The 7500-nt window shown below is 29.1% G+C and overlaps 3 non-coding genes across 3 annotated transcripts in view; all 3 read left to right on the top strand.

The window, feature by feature from the left end:
- Positions 1–2378: 2378 nt before the first annotated feature.
- LOC123304579 lies at positions 2379–4534 on the top strand. Its single transcript, XR_006536588.1, has one exon. It is a non-coding gene; the product is annotated as a small subunit ribosomal RNA (ribosomal RNA).
- Positions 4535–5487: 953 nt separating this feature from the next.
- Positions 5488–5642, top strand: LOC123304575. The gene has a single exon (XR_006536585.1). It is a non-coding gene; the product is annotated as a 5.8S ribosomal RNA (ribosomal RNA).
- Positions 5643–6277: 635 nt separating this feature from the next.
- LOC123304576 overlaps positions 6278–7500 on the top strand; it is a 4577-nt gene continuing 3354 nt past the window's right edge. The window contains exon 1 of the ribosomal RNA XR_006536586.1: positions 6278–7500. This exon is cut by the window's right edge and continues 3354 nt beyond it. This is a non-coding gene — a ribosomal RNA (large subunit ribosomal RNA).

The following is a 7500-nucleotide window of genomic DNA, read 5'->3' as shown; positions in this document are numbered from 1 at the left end:
AAAAAAATTTTTTTGGTCCCAAAATAAAAATTTTTAGCTGAAAAAAATTTTTTTTTTAAAATTTTTTTCTTTAAATTTTGATTATTCTGTAAAGTTTATGATGTTTAAAGCCATTTTAAACATTATCATATTTTGAGTTTGAAGCACCGGGTGTAATGTCTTTAATATATATGATGGATAGTGCGTGTAAGTTAATGAGATGAATGTATATCTATGTATAACAGTGTATTAGTGGTATTACGTTCAGCAGTCTCACACATATGATATAGTATGGTATAGTATAAGTTGTTTATTTTTCATACTGTCCGTGTATCATTCAACAAAGGTGGTGTAGAGTTGTATATGGCTTGGTATGACGTTGTTGCAATTCTATGGACACTATGATATTACGGATGCACAGATAGAGGAATAACACTTATCGTATATGTATCATTTATGTATGTTGACTGTGTAATGAATACTAAATATAATAAAATAATACACTTTTTAATAGAATAACATTTGTTTCATGTTTTAGTATGATATTAAATGGTATAGAATAGGTTGTTTATTTTTCATACTGTCCGTGTATCATTCAACAAAGGTGGTGTAGAGTTGTATATGGCTTGGTATGACGTCGTTGCAATTCTATGGACACTATGATATTACGGAATAACAGAAAGAGGAATAAAACTTATTGTATATGTATCATTTATAACGTACTTTTATGTTGACAAGAATGAATGTATATCTATATGAAATAGTGTATTTTGTGGTATTATGTTCAACAGTCTTACATATATGATATAGTATGATATAGTATAATTTGTTTATTTTTCATACTCTAAGTGTATCATTCAACAAAGGTGGTGTAGAGTTGTATATGGCTTGGTATGACGTCGTTGCAATTCTATGGACACCATGATATCACGAAAAAACAGAAAGAAAAATAACAATTATCGTATATGTATCATCTATATTATTATTGTATTTTGACTATGTAATGAATGCCAAATTTAAAAATATACACTTTCTTAATAGAATAACATTTATTTTAGTATAATATAAAATGATATTGAATATGTTGTTTAATTTTCATACTGTTCGTGTATCATTCAACAAAGGTGGTGTAGGTATGTATATGGCTTGGTATGACGCTTTTGCATGTCTATGGACACCATGATATTACGAAAAAACAGAAAGAAGAATAACACTTTTCAAATATGTATCATTTATATATTTTATTAACATGAACGCAAAATATACAAAATTATATATATATATACTCAAAATATTCTGGATGGTAATCAGTTTGGTTTATTTTGATATTTAATATTGTATTTTGGTTTTTTTGCTAGTAATGTTTCGAATATGTATATGCTGTTATTATTTTTTAGGTGTACATTGTATTAAATTGTTATCAATTATTTAATGTATGTATACAAAATAATAGCAAAAACATTTTCAATTATTATATAAAAATTTTTTTTTTTACACATGCATATTTATTAATATATGAAATTTTATCTCAGTTTTAATAAATATGTATTGAAATGAATAATAATACAATCTTATATATATTGATAATAGTCTGGATGGTAATCAGTTTGGATTATTTTGATATTAAATATTGTATTATTATTTTTGTAAAAAAATTAATGAGAATTTTGTAAAAAAACCTCTATATGTATATCTTTTTATATCAATATTTAAAAAAAAATTTTTTTTTATTAAATTATTGATTATAAATAGAATAACATATAAATTTTTTTGTCAAAGCAAGTTCATGGGTTATAAGTTTTAAACTTTACACTCCCATATGAGCACACAATATTTATATAAAAATTATTTATAAAAATAATATTACATTGACTCACCTCATACCAAGCGAGAATATTAAGTGTTATTATAACGTTTTTTATTTAAAATTAACTTTTTAAATAAAATTAAAAAATAAATGACGCTTTCAATCTAGCGACGAGTATGAGAAAATGTTTGAAATATTTTAAGACCCATTTGGTGATGGTCTGACAAAAATCATAATTATTTTTTTTTTTTTTTTTTCAATAATATTTATTATGAATAACATGTTATATATTTCTTTTTGTAAAAGCAAAAAAATTATATAAATGACATAATAAAATATATATTTGAAAAAAAAAAAAATTAATAATAATATATATATCTCATATGTTTTTTCTATTAATTTTAAAACAATAGAGATATAAAAAAAAAAAAATTTATATCAGTAATGGGTGAGACCATCTGATATTTAAAATGAAATTGTAATAATATTATTATATATTAATAATTATTGTATGAAAATTTTTTTTCTTATAATAAGAAAACAAAAATATCATGTATATTATTATATATTTAATATTATAAATACAAATAGTTCCCTGGTTGATCCTGCCAGTAGTCATATGCTTGTCTCAAAGATTAAGCCATGCATGTCTCAGTACAAGCCAAATTAAGGTGAAACCGCGAAAGGCTCATTATATCAGTTATGGTTCCTTAGATCGTACCCACATTTACTTGGATAACTGTGGTAATTCTAGAGCTAATACATGCAAACAGAGTTCCGACCAGAGATGGAAGGAATGCTTTTATTAGATCAAAACCAATCGGTGTAAATTTTAATTTGCATCGTTTAATTTGGTGACTCTGAATAACTTTAAGCTGATCGCACGGTCTCGTACCGGCGACGCATCTTTCAAATGTCTGCCTTATCAACTGTCGATGGTAGGTTCTGCGCCTACCATGGTTGTAACGGGTAACGGGGAATCAGGGTTCGATTCCGGAGAGGGAGCCTGAGAAACGGCTACCACATCCAAGGAAGGCAGCAGGCGCGCAAATTACCCACTCCCGGCACGGGGAGGTAGTGACGAAAAATAACGATACGGGACTCATCCGAGGCCCCGTAATCGGAATGAGTACACTTTAAATCCTTTAACGAGGATCCATTGGAGGGCAAGTCTGGTGCCAGCAGCCGCGGTAATTCCAGCTCCAATAGCGTATATTAAAGTTGTTGCGGTTAAAAAGCTCGTAGTCGAATCTGTGTCCTACACTGTTGGTTCAATGCTCGCATTGTTTAACTAGCATGTTATGTGGGACGTCCTACCGGTGGGTGGTACAGATTATGTATAAAGTATATTTTAGTGTTATTATTTATTTAATGCATTATATATATTTTTATTATGTAATTTGTCGTAAGTGTTTAACCGTTAAGAGCGGTGGCAGCCCCCAATTGCAATCCCGTCGCGGTGCTCTTAATTGAGTGTCGAGGTGGGCCGGTACGTTTACTTTGAACAAATTAGAGTGCTTAAGGCAGGCTCAAATTTTGCCTGAATATTGTGTGCATGGAATAATGGAATAGGACCTCGGTTCTATTTTGTTGGTTTTCGGAACTCCGAGGTAATGATTAATACGGACAGATGGGGGCATTCGTATTGCGACGTTAGAGGTGAAATTCTTGGATCGTCGCAAGACGGACAGAAGCGAAAGCATTTGCCAAAAATGTTTTGATTGATCAAGAACGAAAGTTAGAGGTTCGAAGGCGATCAGATACCGCCCTAGTTCTAACCATAAACGATGCCAGCTAGCGATCCGCCGAAGTTCCTCCGATGACTCGGCGGGCAGCTTCCGGGAAACCAAAGCTTTTGGGTTCCGGGGGAAGTATGGTTGCAAAGCTGAAACTTAAAGGAATTGACGGAAGGGCACCACCAGGAGTGGAGCCTGCGGCTTAATTTGACTCAACACGGGAAACCTCACCAGGCCCGGACACCGGAAGGATTGACAGATTGAGAGCTCTTTCTTGATTCGGTGGGTGGTGGTGCATGGCCGTTCTTAGTTGGTGGAGCGATTTGTCTGGTTAATTCCGATAACGAACGAGACTCTAGCCTGCTAAATAGACGTACTTTACCGGCATCTCAAGGCCCATCGGCTGTTTGTTTCCCATTTCATTCATTTTCATGTGTGTTATGTATTGTATTTATATATGCATGTATTTTTGAGATTTAACGATCAAGATTATATTTTGTATATATTGTGCTTTATGTTGCATATGTTATGGTGTATGGGTACGCAGTTTTTTGATGTGGTTTTTACTGCCGGCGTACAAATAATTCTTCTTAGAGGGACAGGCGGCATTCTAGCCGCACGAGATTGAGCAATAACAGGTCTGTGATGCCCTTAGATGTTCTGGGCCGCACGCGCGCTACACTGAAGGAATCAGCGTGTCCTCCCAGGCCGAAAGGTCCGGGTAACCCGCTGAACCTCCTTCGTGCTAGGGATTGGGGCTTGCAATTGTTCCCCATGAACGAGGAATTCCCAGTAAGCGCGAGTCATAAGCTCGCGTTGATTACGTCCCTGCCCTTTGTACACACCGCCCGTCGCTACTACCGATTGAATGATTTAGTGAGGTCTTCGGACTGGTACGCGGCAATATTTCTGATATTGCCGATGTTGCTGGGAAGATGACCAAACTTGATCATTTAGAGGAAGTAAAAGTCGTAACAAGGTTTCCGTAGGTGAACCTGCGGAAGGATCATTAACGATATATATAAAATATATTTATTTATATTTTTTGTATTGTTTTTAAATATTCCAAAAAATAAAAATATTATTGATAAGAAATATTTTTTTTAACAAAATAACATATTAATATGTAATTTTCTCAAAATATATAATAGTAATTATGTGTTAAAAGAGATTTATTTTGGTTATGATATCATATTAAAGTAATACGCCAAACTTTTTTTATACACATAATATATCTATACATATAATATAGAGAATATTATATAAATATTAATAATATATTTGTTACATATAAAATATTTTTATATTCAATATTATTATTATTATTAAACAATAATTATTAATAAAATCTATAAATAATTTCTCTTATAAAAAAGTGAAATTAAAAATAGAATATATTGAAATTATTTGTTTATATGTATATAATCTCTATTAAGAAAAATAAAATAAGATTATAATTGATATAATCTATATTTTTATTTTTCTATGTTATATAATAAAAATAAAGAAAACACAAGATAAAATTTTTTTAAAGAATAAAATTTATTTCAAATTTAAATTTCTTTATGTTTTGTCTTGATATTTCTTTTTTTTTATTAAAAGTTATTATGTTAAAAAACAAACCCATTTGTTTTGTACCATATTAATATTATATATATTTTTATGTAGAAAATAATTTATAAAAAAAAAATAAATACATTTCTATAAAATATACCAAATATTAATTATTATATCTAGCTAGCACTAACAAAAATATCAAAAATGTTATGTATATATTTATTAATACCATAATATCTTTAATTTATATATATATATATTTAAAATAAAATATATAATTTATATTCTAGAAAAATTTTTTTATTTTAAAAGAATTTATAAAGATATATAAATTAATAATTTTATTTTTTATATTAAAAATAAAGATTATTATTAATAATAATACTTACATTTAAAATTTAAAAAGATTACCCTGGACGGTGGATCACTTGGCTCGTGGGTCGATGAAGAACGCAGCTAATTGCGCGTCAACTTGTGAACTGCAGGACACATGAACATTGACATTTCGAACGCACATTGCGGTCCTTGGATACTGTTCCCGGACCACATCTGGCTGAGGGTCGTATACATTATATTAATATAATAAAAGATTATTTTACATAAAATTTTTTTTATGAAAAAGAAATTTATCAATAATTAAAAAAGAAAATTTATTTTTTCATATTTAATTAAATTGATAAATAAAATTTTTATAAAAGAAATGTAAAATTATTTATATATGAATGTTTTACGCCAAATATAAGAAAAAAATAAATATAAAATGTTTTTAATAGCATTTAAAATTTATATATTTTTTATTATTTGTCGACATTTTTAAATTAATATATCAATATTATTTTTTATCATTTATATATAATATTATAAAACTTTATGTTAATAATAATATTAATAATAAATGATATTAATAATATATTTTTAAAATATTAAATAAAGAAGAATAAACAAAAATATTATATATTAATATTTTGTTATGGAATATTTTATTTGTAATAAAATTTTCAATATACTCGAAAAAAATTAATATATATAATTATTTATTTTTTATTTTCTTCTCTTTAGATAAATATAAAAATAATATTATATAATAATATTAAAAAAATTTGAGTATGAATAATTAAGAAAATTGTTTACTTATAAAATATAACAAAAACATAATATATAAAAAAAATTTTTGTTTTAATACTTCTAAAAACTTTTACGACCTCAGAGTAGGTGAGATTACCCGCTGAATTTAAGCATATTATTAAGCGGAGGAAAAGAAACTAACTAGGATTCCCTTAGTAGCGGCGAGCGAACAGGGATAAGCCCAGCACTGAACCCCGTGGCTGATAAACAGACACTTGGGGAATGTAGTGTTTAGGAAGATTCAATATAAACCTATTGTTATATAATACATCCAAGTCCATCTTGAATGGGGCCATATACCCATAGAGGGTGCCAGGCCCGTAGTGATTATTATTGATGATAGGTGAATCTTTCCTTAGAGTCGGGTTGCTTGAGAGTGCAGCTCTAAGTGGGTGGTAAACTCCATCTAAGGCTAAATATTACCACGAGACCGATAGCGAACAAGTACCGTGAGGGAAAGTTGAAAAGAACTTTGAAGAGAGAGTTAAAGAGTACGTAAAACCGTTCAGGGGTAAACCTGAGAAACCCGAAAGGTCGAAAGATGAGATTCATTTACTTTTTATCGTTAATCAACCAATTTGTACTAGCATGTGACAAAAATTTTTATTAGGAATTTATTTTTAGTAAAAATATATGCACTGCTGTATATTGTTAATTGTATGATAACGAGGTATGCACTTCTCATCTTGTAGGACGTTGCGACCCATTAAATATTAATCTATAGGCATTGGTGCGTTGATTAATGTACAATATTATTTTTTGATAATATTTTGTGTATGTTAAACGCCTATGTTTCTTGATTAATTGTTTGATGGTATTAATTATAAATTGATATTGAGTCGCGTTATTAACGCGTTCAGATCCACCACGAGTATAAATAGGTTTTTTTATTAAAACATATTATATATACGGATTTTATGCCGTTATATGATACTATTTAACTGTCAGTAGGTGTATGATAATGAACTGGCTCATTTTTTTTTATTAAAAATTTATCTGTCAGCGACGATATAGCTTTGGGTACTTTCAGGACCCGTCTTGAAACACGGACCAAGGAGTCTAGCATGTACGCAAGTCATTGGGAATAAAATATTTTTTCATCGAAATATTTATAAATTTTATGAAACCCAAAGGCACAATGAAAGTAAATATTATTTATATTTTTTTATAAATGATAAAAGGAGGATATATTTATATTATGTATTAAATATCGCACTCCTAGGGCGTCTTATATTATTATAATTTAGTTTTCGGATTATATTATAATAGAGGCGCACCTAGAGCGTACACGCTGGG

This window comes from Chrysoperla carnea (assembly GCF_905475395.1).
Source record: "Chrysoperla carnea chromosome X unlocalized genomic scaffold, inChrCarn1.1 SUPER_X_unloc_69, whole genome shotgun sequence".
In the NCBI taxonomy this organism is placed as follows: Eukaryota; Metazoa; Arthropoda; class Insecta; order Neuroptera; family Chrysopidae; genus Chrysoperla; species Chrysoperla carnea.
The sequence above is the reverse complement of the archived record's forward strand: the minus strand, read 5'-3'. Positions and strand labels throughout refer to the sequence as shown.